Source organism: Convolutriloba macropyga, chromosome 7, assembly GCF_964194025.1.
Source record: "Convolutriloba macropyga chromosome 7, txConMacr16.3, whole genome shotgun sequence".
NCBI classification, from domain to species: Eukaryota; Metazoa; Xenacoelomorpha; order Acoela; family Convolutidae; genus Convolutriloba; species Convolutriloba macropyga.
This window is the reverse complement of record NC_134474.1, coordinates 41,242,320-41,256,886: the sequence shown is the minus strand read 5'-3', so window position 1 is coordinate 41,256,886 and position 14,567 is coordinate 41,242,320.

Below are 14,567 nucleotides of genomic sequence, written 5' to 3'. Positions count from 1 at the left end.
CTAGCTGTCATTTTGCTTTTCAGGTTCATAATATTTCTCTTGCGGATGTTGATAGATTTTAGTTTTCCTTTATCCATGTAATTAAGGCATGCTCTGCACGGTCAAGTCCGCTATGAGCACTTAATTTGGCTTTGTATTAATCTGCAAAACCAAAACTGTCCGCCTGAGGCATTGTGCGATGCAATTCAATAATGATCATTAGGAAAAGGGCGGCTCTAATATCGAGCTTTGATTAGGGATCATTTATTACCACAAACTGCGTTCTGTCGGTGAAATTGCTTTAACATTTTTGCACAGATTCTAAAGAGCCAATTGTGCAATCACAATGTCATGTGACACTGTATCAAATGCCTTTGCAAAGTCAATAAATAGTAAACAAAATTGTTCTTGCGGTTCAGTGTTGTTTATTTCATAGAAATTGTCCAGGAAAGCTAAGATCTGAAGGGTTGCTGAGCCTTTCCTTCTAAATCTATACTGTTTTGCTTGTAGACAATTTTTCACAGAGTCGAAGAGCGTGTCAAAGATGATGTTCTGAAGGACTTTGTAGCAACAGCAAAGTGGGTTTACAGGACGGTAGCATTTTACAACTGATGTATATATTTCTTTGAATATAAGGGTGACCTGAAAAGTTATCCAGATAGTTGGATATACGGTTTTATTCAAGTATATGTTTAGAACAAAGTGGCAAGGGGTTGGCAAAAGGTGTGGGTGCAGTTTTTTAGTACAAGAATCCCAATGTTGTCTAAAACAATTGCTTTGTTCGCTCCCAAGGATTTCAAGTGATTTGAAACAATTTCCGGAGTCACTTTCAGTTGATTTAGAACTCGGCAAGGACAGGTGATTTCATTCGATTGTGCAAGTTGAGCGTTGGACACGCTGACGAAATAATCATTGAACATGTTGCTTTGATCATCTCCGCAGGCTGATTTTTTATCTCCAAAGTTTACAATAGGTGGTATTGCACTGGTCTAAAGGATTGATTTCAAATATTTTTGGATAATACAGAACACTCTGCCCTCAAAGACTATCTTCTCAAAATTTTCAAGGTCGTTTCACATTGCTGCCTGATTTTGAGCCAGATGGCAAATGTCAACAAGCCAAATTCAGTTGGATGAAAAATAAAAAAATGAAGAAACTTATTTCAACTAATTGAACTTCAAAACAATATCTTACAGGTATATTTCTAATTATATTGTTCTCACTCCACTTGAATTGATGACTCTTTCCTACACCTCTATGATCGTTCTGATCATAGAACAACTCCTCTATGTTCATAAGGTGCGCTAAGTCAGATCAGATCTACAGTTCAAACTTTCCAAAATTGTGCGATTGCAGATCATGATGACAAATAGCGACGTTTCTACCTCAATCTGCGGCTTGTGAAAACAACAGACTGATGAATAAAATGAATAAGCACCTGAAAGAATTAATTGAAACTTAAATTCTGAAAATAAGTTCCGGACAAACTCTTCTACCGTGGATTACGATTGACACATCAAAGTACATCAAAGTGTTACAGACACAGCGCAAATTACCCGCTAGAGAACCAAGTTGGTCCTTTAGCCCTAAAAAATCGCAATCACGCTGGAAAAAAAACCATTTTTTTAAAGAATCACACTATAAAGTTTTCTTCGGTTAATTTTCCACCTAAATATAAAAAAAAACTTTGAAAATTCCTACGTTACTATTCAAAGGAATTTTTTCATGTTGTGAGAGCAAGAAATCATTCAACGTTTTCTTTAAAAAAATAACCGAAGCCATTGTGGCAACTTATTCCAATTTTGAACGTTCTGACGAACAATCGAATCTATACCAAAATTGTTTTTGATATTCTCTCTAATTTTAAACAATTAGAGAGAATATCAAAAATCAATTTTTTTAATATCAAAGATTAATTCACATAGACGATTTTCTTTGTTTTCTTTACAAATGTTGTTAATGAGAACGTTCAAGGTAGCTCCTTTGTCAGCGCGAAATTCGAGTACTTTGTGTGGTGCTGACAAAAGTCTTCTATAGACAGTATTTTTTGTGTTATTGTGTTTTTTGTTCTTTCGTGACCTAAAATTGCGTTAGAATAGTTGCATACATCTCGAAAAAGATTTTCTCAAACGCGTCATCGTAATCAATGTTAGTATTTGCGATAAATTGGTGATTGTGGACTAGAATTTTGATTAAAAATATTGAATGAACAAGATGGTTTGTTTCCTTATAAGCCTCTGGTTTTGGTTTTGGGCAACTCGACCGATTTGGCGGTCAACATAAAAAGGTGTTTGTTCTAGCAGAGTTGTTTTTTGACTGACCATGAGTGTTTGTTCTGTTAGGACTTCGGTGACGAGCAGAGTCTATGCGTTATCCGCTGTTACTTCGAGAACGACGAGCAGAGGTTTATGATTTCCCAGTGCCATTGTTTGATGTAAACTCTTGTTTGTTGTTTGGTAAATTGATTGTTTTTCATGATTTAGTTAAACTAAGTTAGATTGAGTTTATCTATTGAGTTAGTAGTTCTAAGGTCAGGACATGTTAAAATACAGTGACCTAATTGAGAGCGTTTTAGCTGAGAGCGTTTTAGATGTTTTGTTATTATGCTTTGAAATACCTGGTATGAGTTTATCGATATCCTTTTTATTATATTTTTTGGGGTTGAGGTAGTTGATGATGATTGGACCCTGTGTTGCTTAAGATGTGTTCGTTTTATGTCTGCTGGATTATTTTTGCACTAAAGGTGCGAATGGGAACATTGGTTCCAGTACCTTTGATTAGGGGTTTGGAATTTATTAATGGCAATTCCGGTTAATTATGGGTCTATGGTTTTCGCTTTGTAACCTATTGTGTATTTCTCATGTCAAGTGTGCTGTTAATGAATTTTTTGACCCACTTGTTCTGATTTTACTTGAAAAGATAATCTCCAGACGCAGGAGTGATAGCTTATAAGGTTAGTTGAGCTTCAATTTTTGGTTCTCGCAACCGAAAGGTTTTTTCGAATTATTTGCAAAAAGCTTGGCGTACAGCTTTCGCAGTAGCTGAGAAAAATGCTGTTGGGCTGGGCTAATTAAGTCTCTTTGGATCAAAAAGGTCCGTTTTAAAATTGAATTGCAATAAAAAGTGCATCGGTGGTTTCTGTTCCAATGTTCTTTAATTACCATGTTTGTCCTAATAGCATTTGGAAAATCTTCTGCAGCATCAAATGCTCATAAAAATTTTTTTTCTAAGGAACAGAGAATTCTAAGTACGGGATCATCTTTTCTCTATTTTTTGTACCAGAAGTGAAGGTGTTGGTGTTGAAGCCGCTTATAAATAACACAGTGTTGGGGAATTTGTGTTGCCTGATTTTTGTGTATAGTTCAGGTAGTTATCTAACAATGTTTATGAGTTGTTTGGCCGTCATTTGTATGTTTTGCTGTTTTTTTCTGCAATTTTAGAGTTTGTTGTGTGTACTTAGTGTAACTGGTTGAGCTTCTAAGTCTTCGGAATTTCATTTTTTCCGTCTTGGTAATGGTGTATTCATATTGGGAATTTAAGGTTCTTTATTATTTCTACTTTTATTGTGGCCTGGTAAAAGTTGTATTGTGTGTGATGAAAACATTGTTCCATCGTATAGATGAGTGGAATCAAATTTGTTAGTTACGGAATTATTTAGATTTGTATCCACAGGCTGTTTGTGCACGTTTGAGTCTAAATTTTGTGGGTCTTGTGGAGATAATTGTGGAGAAAAATGTTTTCAGTACAGTACTATAGTTTTATCTACTGAGAATATAACGTTTTCTTCTTCATGATTTTGAAATGTGATTTTGTCGGTATTAATTCGTAATTTTTGTATAAACTCCGATAAAATATCTGTTGTACAAACATAGTCCAATGGGAACCAGTCTGAATCATAAATATGTTGTGAAAATAGTAGGAGTTTTGACTTGAAACGCTTCAACAGTTTGTTGTTCTATAGAAAAGACTTAGAAGACAACGCAAAACGTTATATGGACCAACTAAGCGTTGTAAACATTTCTACGTGGTCTGGTTCAGTAAATTGTTGTCTTTGACCAAACTTAGAAAAATTTGAATCAAGGTAATAGAGCCTTCTATTTAATCCCGTGCTATTTTGTGTACAGTCGTAGCTCCCAAATTTATAGTGCCGGTATCAGGATATTTTGCTAAACGCCTCAAAAGTTTGAAAGAAAAATGTTTAAGATGTTCGTCTGGTTGAACTGTCGCGTTTTCTGTTTAAATTTTGTTTAAAAAGTTCAAATAAGGAGTCAAAATTAAGGCAAAAATGTGTATAATTAATATTGAACCTTTGTTGTTCCGACCCCTCTTGAAGGGGGAGGAACAATATACTCAAATGGGTTTTTTGTTCAGTCAATTTTGGCCGATCGATATATTCATCGTAGAGAGTTGAGACTGGTATCATTAGAAAGCTTGTCCAGCGTAGAATATGGAATTAAAAAGATTTTTTTCGTTTTTAACAGGGAGATATCGAAGTTTAAATTTTCGAGAAAATAGAGTGAATTCCGTTGATTTTATTCACCTTTTTTTGGATTTTTTGATTAAAATTTCGCCAATTTTGATAAAATTTTAAAAACTTTTACAAGAAAATGTTGTGGATTTTACGTTTAAAGACAAAATATATTGTCGGCTATTTTCATTGATTTTTTTGTCACAAAGTCCGGCTAAATATTTCACAAAATTAGACTTTTTCATCAAAAACAGCACGAAAAAAGATTCTTTAGTCTATTCGGATTAAATTTGCAGGAAGTGCACACCCAAACACAACTAACACAACCTTTGTAGACTGAAAAGTGGCTAATTCCACTTCAACTTCCATTGAGAGTGCTCTGTAAATAAAACTTTGCCGTTTTTTGCTGACTTTATTCGTTGATTATCAAAAACGCAGCAATTATTTTTGATTTCTTAACTAACAAAATATCTATATCAATGACATTCCGAAAATTAAATATTCCTAATGGACAATCAGCATTAGCAGGACTAGTTGTGTACCAATCTTGAACCGTTAAAATCAAAAAGTAATTCGGATTGTCGTCAGTCGGTTTTTAATTAAAAAAATCGATCTTTTTTATAATAATTAAATAGCAGAATAATTCAAATCAAAGCTCACTAGTGATAGATCCTACTGGCTTCTTAATTAACTCGAAATGAATTTGTCTAGTTCATTGTTTGAAAGCTAATCGTCGTTTTGACTTTTAAAGTATTTGATTATTTCTGCTGGATTCAAATTTAGTCTTGATTGCGGTTTTACGCCTTAAGTTACGGTGTTCTGGCTTTGATACTACAAGATTTCATAATTTTTTTTAAATTTTTAGGTATTTGCCCATTTTTCATGTTTTCTATTTTTGTCAAATTATCACGTTATTGTCAATTCATATATCACATTTTTCAAGTTCAAAATAACGCACAATTGATTATATTTAAATCAATAAAGACATAGATTGTGGTTCTTTACCGCTTCGACAGTCCTTTCTCGAAGGATTTAATTGAATTTTTAAGTTTTGTCTTTAACTGTCGTTTATACTTTGTCTTTTTAGTCGTATTTAATTTCCTGTATATGACACGGTTTGATTGGTTTTTCTGGAAGAGTGGATGAGCCGATGTTCTGATATTAGAAGATAGATAATGGCTTTCATGACCTTGAAAACAATTGTTTTCCAAAATTAAAAAAAAGTCGCTTCAACTTCGCAATTTTGTCCCTTTTATTGTCTGTTTGTTACCTGGTCTCGTTAATTAAAGGTTAAAGATGAAGTTATTTTTGTCAAAAGAAGGTCTCAAAAGGCATTGGTGTCACAAAATTTAATGTTTTAATAGATTTCGTTATGACTTTACTGGCTTCGACACGGGTTTTTCACATATAAAAAGTAAATTAATTTTTGATTTTTGTCATATTTAACGTTCTTTTTGTAGACGTAAGACATGTTCTGGATAATTGCAGGTCTCAAGGGTTTCTTTTGAAAGAATAAACGAACCTATTCAATTTTTTTATTTTGTAATTAATGGCTTTCATATCTTTGGAAATAAATTTTTTTCGATAAAAACAAGTATTACATAATTTTTGCTTTTTTTTGGTCTAATTGTTACCTAGTTTCGTTAATGAGAGGTCACAAAAAACATTTCAAGGAGTCAAAAGGGATTGATGTCACAAAATCTAATGTTTTAAGAGAATTCGTTATGACTTTACTGGCTTCCACACGGGTTTTTCACAAAAAAGTAGTTTAATTTTTGTTTTTTGTCATATTTGACATTTTTTTTTGTAGACGTAAGACTTGTTCTGGATAATTGCAGGTCTCGAGGGCTTCTTTTAGAGGAATAAACGAACCTATTCAAAATTTTCATTTTGTAACTAATGGCTTTTATGTCTTTGGAAATAAATTTTTTTCGAAAAAAAACAAGTTTTACATAATGTATATGTTCTGACTATGTGAGAAGTTTCATTAGCTATTCAGAAAAAAGATGTTGCTTTTCGTCTAAAACTAATGTATTATAGATTTTGAGGCGTTAATCACTAAAAGACATAGTTTTTGATCGTTGAGAACTTAATGATAAAAAATATTTTCCTTCTTCTAATGGTTGTTGATTCTCTTGCTGTAAAGGTAATAGTTGTCCCGCGTCGTATGTGTCGTAAGTTTTAAAAACATTTTTTTTCCATTTGAGTCTGATGTCGCTTGAGAGTTTGTAGAATTTTTTTCTTCTGTTCACAACATATTTATAAGGTTGTTTTTCCTGTGACTGAACCTCTTTTTATAAAAATGGATTAAAAATTTTGAAAGTTTTGTGTATTCAAGTTTAAAATGGGAAGAAGTTGTTTTTGATTCCAAATGCTTCGTTTTATAGTAGTAAGTGGTTTACTCGTTGGTTGCACCAGTTAAGACAGACCTTATTTAGTCTCTGTTCAGAGCCTTTAGGTTTATTGAATAGGGGCAACTTACTTCCTCGAGCGAATCAAAATGACCTATATCTAACAGAAAAACCGACTACGGAAAACACTGCAGTAAAATTTAATTAGAACGTCCGAACAAATAAAATACGCTGAACTCAATGACCTACAAATAATGTACAAACAAAAGAAGACCTATTAAACTGTTATAGCAAGCATTTCTTACGGCAGATTAGAGTCTTCTCATAGTCTTTTATTGGTGGAGGATACACACAATAGAGAAGAGAAACTTCTGTTGCAAATGAAAGAACAAAATTTGATGACAAAGTTCTGGTTTAATTGAATGGACCTACTTGTTAGTCGAGCACAACATTAATTTTTTTATTCAATTGGGTTTTATATTTGGAGTGAAGTACACAAACAATTTTGAATTTCATTTTAATGTGGGGTTTTCTTTTCATCGAGAAGCTTCCTTTCAACTAGAAGTCAGTTAAAAAGACGGCTCTTGCATAGCACAGAGAATTCCAAATTTATGTCCTCTGAGAGAGAATTTTCACCTCAAATTAATACGCTGTTTGTATTCTTCTTGACAGAAAAACCTAATTCCTGGCGCAGAATCTCCTCGGTATGTTACAAAAATCTTAGTAAAAAACATTTTCTACCTCAATAATAATCCGTACTTGTTTTTTTCATTTGAAGTGAAAATTATAAAAATACCGTCGATAGAAATCCCTTTTAAACGGAATTCTTTCCAGTGTTGTGTTTTTGGATGGACCCTGAAGATTTAATACTGTTTTTTGATATCTTTTTAACGCAAACAATGCTGAAGTGTTTAAATGTAGAAAACTTGCAATGCACAGCATCACTCTGCGGAAAATTACAAGAAAATCAAAATATTTTTGCGATTTGGGTTTATTTATTAATCGAAACGAAGTTGTATTAGGGAGCTTTTCGCATTTTTTTCACTTTTTCTGTTTACTGAAATGGTTGGTCACTCGGATACCAACGAGTTGGACCTGAAGATTCAGTATTAATCAATAGATCATTGAAATAAAAAACTGTCTTCCTTCTTACTCAACACATTGTTGTCTCTTGTTCTCGTCTCAAATGTCCCAAATTTGGTCAATTTTGTGACATTTTCATTGAACCAACTTTCAATGTAAACATGGGAGGTGCGTTTGAGGCTTAGCTTAGATGCGCACGAGTTTTAAAAAACATTATGTTAGAATTAGGTTTGAGAAAATAAAAACTTTTTATCTTTCACCTTCTCGACTCAAAAAAACTTGTAATGATGTTCTCATAGGCCAAAAGTTTTTCAGAGAACCCACAGTGTAGAAGACGCGTTTGAACTTTTTACATCAGAAAATTTGGCTTCTGTAGTTTACTTCTAGATAGCGAGTATCACAGTTGTTCCTTCGGATTTAGCTTCTGGCAAACGAACTCAGTGAGTACATATAAAAGGAATACTTTCGTTTTTAAAAATCGCGTCCCATTTCAGAGAACAGAGATATTGAACATATTTATATAAAAAGTATTGTCTTTTCAACTTTTCAATTCCCATAATTTTCTGCTTTCTTTAAATCGGAAATTTATTGCAAAATTAAAACGCAAAAGCCTAAACTGCGTGCTGAGAAGAAAAAAGGCTCGCAAAAATCCTTAAAAAACATAATAAAAAACATATTTTCTGAATTTAACTTCTTCTTTTTTATGTTTTTACACAAGTTTGCATAAAGGAATAAAATAATATTTTGTCATATAATTTATTTAGCAATTATATTAATGCAGTTTATTAATTCAATATACTCCTAAACACCCCCCTTTTCCACAAAAATTTATAAATCTTTAGTTCCTTTCGGTTTTTTTAAAACAGCTCCCCTTTTCCAAACTTCCATTAAATTTGTTAGAAAAATTGAAACCAACATCTAAGGACTAGAAAATGACGTTTTCCTTTTTTTTTCTGGGTAAAGAGAAAGTGAAAATTGGGCCGACGCAATTAAATGAAGACCCCATCGCAATTATATTCTCTCTTTTTGAAACAAATGTTTGTGTGGAGCAATTATGTAGAAGTTTGCAATGAAAGCCTTTCTTAAAAAATAGATGCATTTCTTAAATAAAAAACATTTTGTTTGTTTTTTTTAATATTTATTGAGCTCAGTGTTTTTTATCGGTTTCCGACATCAAAGTATTTTCAGAATTCTTTTAATTACAAATTTGATCTCGAGAAATAAGCCTATTTCCTGCCACGATTTCTTACGAATCGTGTGAATCATTTTGAGCTCACACTCTTAGCCGACTAAATTTTACTCTTCAATAATTGGCTTTGTTTAAAAGTTAAATATTTTTTTCTTACGCAATTAATTATTTTTGAGCTACTTGCCACAGTTGTCAACCATTGTTTCTTATTTAACTGTTCGATTAAAAGATCTGTCTCTGCGTTCCCATTAGCCGACAGGTTATGGGTCCAGAGCTTTTCTAAGTTAAGTAATCAAACCCCCACGTAAAAAATTGTATCTTTGTTGCTGCGCCTCTCTGCTACATAAGAGGGTCGCTGAAATCACTTGGGGAGGAAGACAGAGAGGACAAGGCGAGTCAAGTGAGTTCAGGAGAAGCAAGAGTAAGAGGCTTGTTAAGCTGGTTGGGGACTTCAGTTGTGGAGTAGGATGCTTGTGTAACTTGTTAGAGGACTTCGTTTGTGAAGTGAGCATCTTGTGTAGCTGGTTGGGGGACTTCATCTGTGGAATCAGGAGCCTGTGTACTTGGTTGGAGGACTTTAATCGTGGAGTGCTAAAATTTGGTAGCTAAGAATTGATTCTGCTCGTAAAGTCAAGAGTGAGTGTAGTTCTTGTGAGGGATCAGTAAGAAGTGCAGAGGTTCAATTGTATAACAGAGCTGTCGAGGAACCAGGATTGCTAAGTATTGCCGAAAAAAACTCAGCTATATTAGTTGTTTCATTTTCAATTGTACGTGCTGTTCTTCCGTAAGATAAAAGTTTGGTTGAAAGACACATAAGTTGATGGTAAAATATTTCTTAAATAGAACTAGGATTAAGATTCGGGTAAATTGTCCTCGGAGGGTGTTGGTATCCTCACTGTGCTTAATAGCGGCAGAAAAACCCCGGCTCAATTTCAATGGCCTGCTTCCGATTTTGTCAAGGATACCACAGAAATCGAACAAAACGCCAAATTCTAGATTAAATTAGAGGGACAAACTCTTTTTCTTAGTGTATTTTTTCTCTCCAACAAGTGCTACCATTTTGAAACAGGTACTTACCTAGTGCTATAAAGCTTTTTTGATACACAACCATAACGAATTACCGCTTTGTTGTCCTATAACAAAGCCACCAACAGTCAACAGCCTCAAAAACGCTGTAGAAAGAAAAAGAATTTTGATCTAAGTCCGAACAAGATTTTTTCTCAGCCCGACACCTTTTTTTGCGAAAAAATATTTACCTAAGCTATCAGTACTAGCTTAGAAAAACAAAGTACAGATTTGTTGGGTTGTTTGGTACAGCAGGGAACAATTAGTGTTAAGAGTTAGTTTGAATCGGGCGGAAAAATATGAAAATAGAGCTGTCCTAATGATGAGTTCAAGAACTGAAAGATTGGTATTCAGCGGACGTGAGGATGATTTCCTGTATTCTGCAGATGCTTTTGAGACTTGTATGCACTCTATAAAATTTGATAAATTTCTTAGTGGAGAAGCCGCCTATCCAAATATATATAAGCTGTTAAAATTAATTCTTCGGAGGAGGAATACAGGAAAGCTATAGAAAAATGGAGGAAGAAAAAGAAGAGAAGAAGAATGCTTTTTGGTACGAGTTAGTTCAAGCTTTAGACACAACATCAGTTCTTTTTCTTGGGCCACAAAAGGGTGATAGAATTAGAGCTTGGGATGTAAAGTGTAAACGCTTCAAAAGTTTCGAGAGACCTCAGCTAATTAAATTGACAGCACAATTAACGAGCTTTAAAAAGACTTCAAGTGAGAGTATAGTAGATTATCTCACCAGAGCAGATGGTATGCAATAAAATCTAGCATTAGTGAATGAAGGAATCAGTGAAAAATGTTTGTCTCAATAGTTCTAAAAGGGCTTCCGAAGGATTATGAAAATTTCGCAACACTCGAGAAGTACAGCAGAGAGGAGAGAACTCCAGAGGATCTAGAGGAAATTCAGCGAGATCTAATAAACTTCGATAATAAAAATGTAAAAACAAAAACAGAGAGCGTATTCTTTAATCAAGCACGGAAATGTTTCGACTACCAGAAAATGGGACATATCGAAAAAGAGTGTAGGTTGAAGGAAACAGTTCATGAACAAACCGATGTTTCCCCAATGAAATGTTTTAGCTGTGGTTAGCACAGACATATAGCCAAATTTTATAGAAAGCATCCAAAAGCCGAGAAAAAGTTGGAAAGTCAAATTTGGAGAACCACTCAGAGGGGCGCGCAAAAATTAATTGGGGAGCAGAGTGTAGAAGAAGAAGAAGAACTCTCTTCCTTCTTTCAAACTTGAAAACAGTTTTGCAAATGATCTAGTTTTGAGTTCAGGTGCTACCAGTCATATATTTAAAGACGAAAGTTTATTCATAGATATAGACAGGGAATATTCTGGTACCATCATTAATGCAAACAGCAGTAGAAATTTAATTAGTGGGAAAGGAACAGTTGAAATTAAATTTTTGGATTGCAATGGTTCAGAATGAAAATTAGGATTAAGTATTGCCTTGCTTGTTCCCAACAATACAAGGAATCTGTTATCAGTGTCAAAATTAGAGAAAGAGACAATGAGGTTTTCGTTGGTAGGCCTTTAGAAATACGAACAAAGAGGGGAACTATTTTCTCTTTTGAGGAAGAGGTTGTTTGTTTATCTGGAACAAAATCAACTACGCAGAAACCTCAGAGCAGTGCAACTTAGCAATTGGAGATCGGAGATCCCCTTAGTTTGTGGCATAAGCACTTGGGCCATAACAACGTTGAGGACATATACAAACTAAAAGATAACGCACTCGGACTAAAACTAACGAGCACAACTTAACAAAATGTGAAACATGCGAGCTAAAAAAATCAATGAAACTTCCAGTATCCAAATACTCAGGAACAAGAATAAATGAAATCCTAGAAATTGTCCATTCTGACATTTTAGGGCCAATCCAACCGGAAATGATTGATGGCCACAGGTATGCAACAGGGTTCGTGGATAGTTTTAGCAGCTATCAAAAACTTTTTTTAGAGGCCAAGGGATGAGGACTTTCAGAAAGTTGAACAGTTTTTTGCGGATATAGGACAACCAGGAATCTTAGTTTGTTTTAGTTTGTTATGGGTCAGGGGAATATCTCTCAAATGACATAAAACAATTATGTCGACAAAAAAGTGCTAGAATGGAGTTCTTGTCATCGTATACACGACAAGAAAACGGAAAAGTGGGGAGGAATTGGGGACACAATCACCCCAATTGTTAGATGTCTTTTAGAGCAGGCAGGTTTGGAAAAAGAATTTTGGCCATATACAATTAATATGGCAAGTGAGATTGAAAACTTTTGTTTCCATTCAGGTATCCAGAGGACACCAATGGAGGCAATGCACATGAAGGAACCTAACTTGGATTCTATCAAAGTGTTTGGTCGCTCAGCTTTTGGTTCATGTTGAAAAAAGATTCCGATGTAAAATTCATAGAACTTCACAAAAAGGAATATTTGTGGGGTCTTCAGACAATAGTAGGATTTATCTGGTAGCTAATCCAAATGACAAAAGGGATCTTTAAGGTTAAAAAATCTCAGACTGTAACTTTCAACGAAAACGAAAATTTTAATGAAGTGAAAGAAATGAAGGAGGAGATAGTCAACATGCATCAATCAAATAGTGATAGTGATTTAAAGCCGGTAGACTTTCTTGCTGAAAATGTGGACAAAGATTTATTACATAAGTCCAGTGATAACGCAATTAGGGAGAAAAACTGGTACGAAGCAATGAATTTGGAATACAGCTCATTAGTGAAAAATAAAGTTTGGGAATTGGTGGAGGACAAACGAAATAAACCCAATGGTAGCCACTGGCTCTTTCCTCCTAACTTTGGTCCTAGCGGGGGAGATAACAAGATATAAGTCAAGATTCTTAGCCAAAGGGTTTAGCCAAGTTACCGGTCGCGACTACCACAAAAAATACTCACCAATAACACCTCTCTCATCAATTAAAGTACTGATAAGCTACGCAAAATTTAAAAATAACGAGTTGAAAACAGCATACTTAAATACTGACATTCAAGAAGAAATCTTCATGCAACAGCCCGAGGGGTTGAAAAATTTGACAAGCAAGGAAATCCATTAATTTGTAAATTGAGGAAAAATGCATACAGTTTAAAACAGTCCGGTAGAAATGGCTACTTAACAATCCAAAGATTTCTCAGTCAATTAGGTTTCACTGCGGCTATTCAACATGAGTGTCGTTTTATAAAGAAAAGTGAAAATGAAATAGAGGCAATAGTGTGTCTTTGGGTAGATGATAATGTGATATTACTATTGCAGGAAGAAAATTGTGAAAACTTTGAAAGTAATGTTAGCGAGAGTTTTGGAATGCCGCAAGAGGATGTTTACGTTACCCAAAAAGGACGAAGTCAGTGGCGATGACTTTTAGAAAAAGTGAGAAACCGTAGTTAACTGGATTTTCGGACTGAGATTGGGCAGGCAATACATACAACAGAAAAATTGAAAGTGGTTATTGTTTTAATTTTAACAAAAGTCCAGGTGCAATGAGTTGGGCTAGTAAGTTACAAAAGTGTGTATCTACTTGGACAGCTGAAGTTGAGCTTAACGCTGTAGTCGAGGCAAGAAAAAAATCGTACACTTAGCAAACCTAAAACAAGAATTAGACTCACAAATCCAGCACCCAGTAAACGTCGTTTTAGACAATGAAACTTGTATTAGTCTGAGTCAAAATTCGATGAATCACGGAAAGACAAAGCACTTTGCATTGAAACTGTACTTCGTTCGGAATATAGTCGACAGTCGACTATTAGAGCAAAACTATTTACCTGCCGATCGCATGGTGGCAGATACACTTACAAAAGCATTGGGAAGGATCAAAGTATCATTTTTTTGTGATGTACTTCTCGGAAAAAACACTTAACATTATAGAAGGAGTATTGAAAGTTTAATGTTATTTGTTTTAAGTAAGAAAAGATATATGTACCTCATCCACGTGCTGATTTCCATCTTGGTTATTTATGAAAAGAAGCTAACACGTATTATATATACCAATTTTGTCCCCAATTACATTGTTATGTGTGATCTATTGACCCTTGATCTTTTGAAGAAGTAAATTATCAGAGTAAATAGCTAGTAAAGATCGGATGTCAAGAGAAGTCATGGAAGTTACAAATTTAATGTGATCACCATTAATGTAAAAGTGCGGTAATTTGGGGTAATATATAGGGGCTCAATTTTGTGCTAATAGCCACAGTTCCCAAACATTATTTCTAATTTAACTATTGGATTACAAGATTTGTCTCTGCGTTCCAATAAGCTGACAAAGATATCTAAAACAAGACAAGTTATGATAATCTTCAGTCACTCAACATTCAAAGCAATACCGGCTACTAAGTTACATATAAAATTTTTTGACAAGATTTTTTCGCTCATTTGCAAATGTACTTGACCGGGTTAATCAGTTTCTCAAACATTTTGAGTTTTTTCTTGTA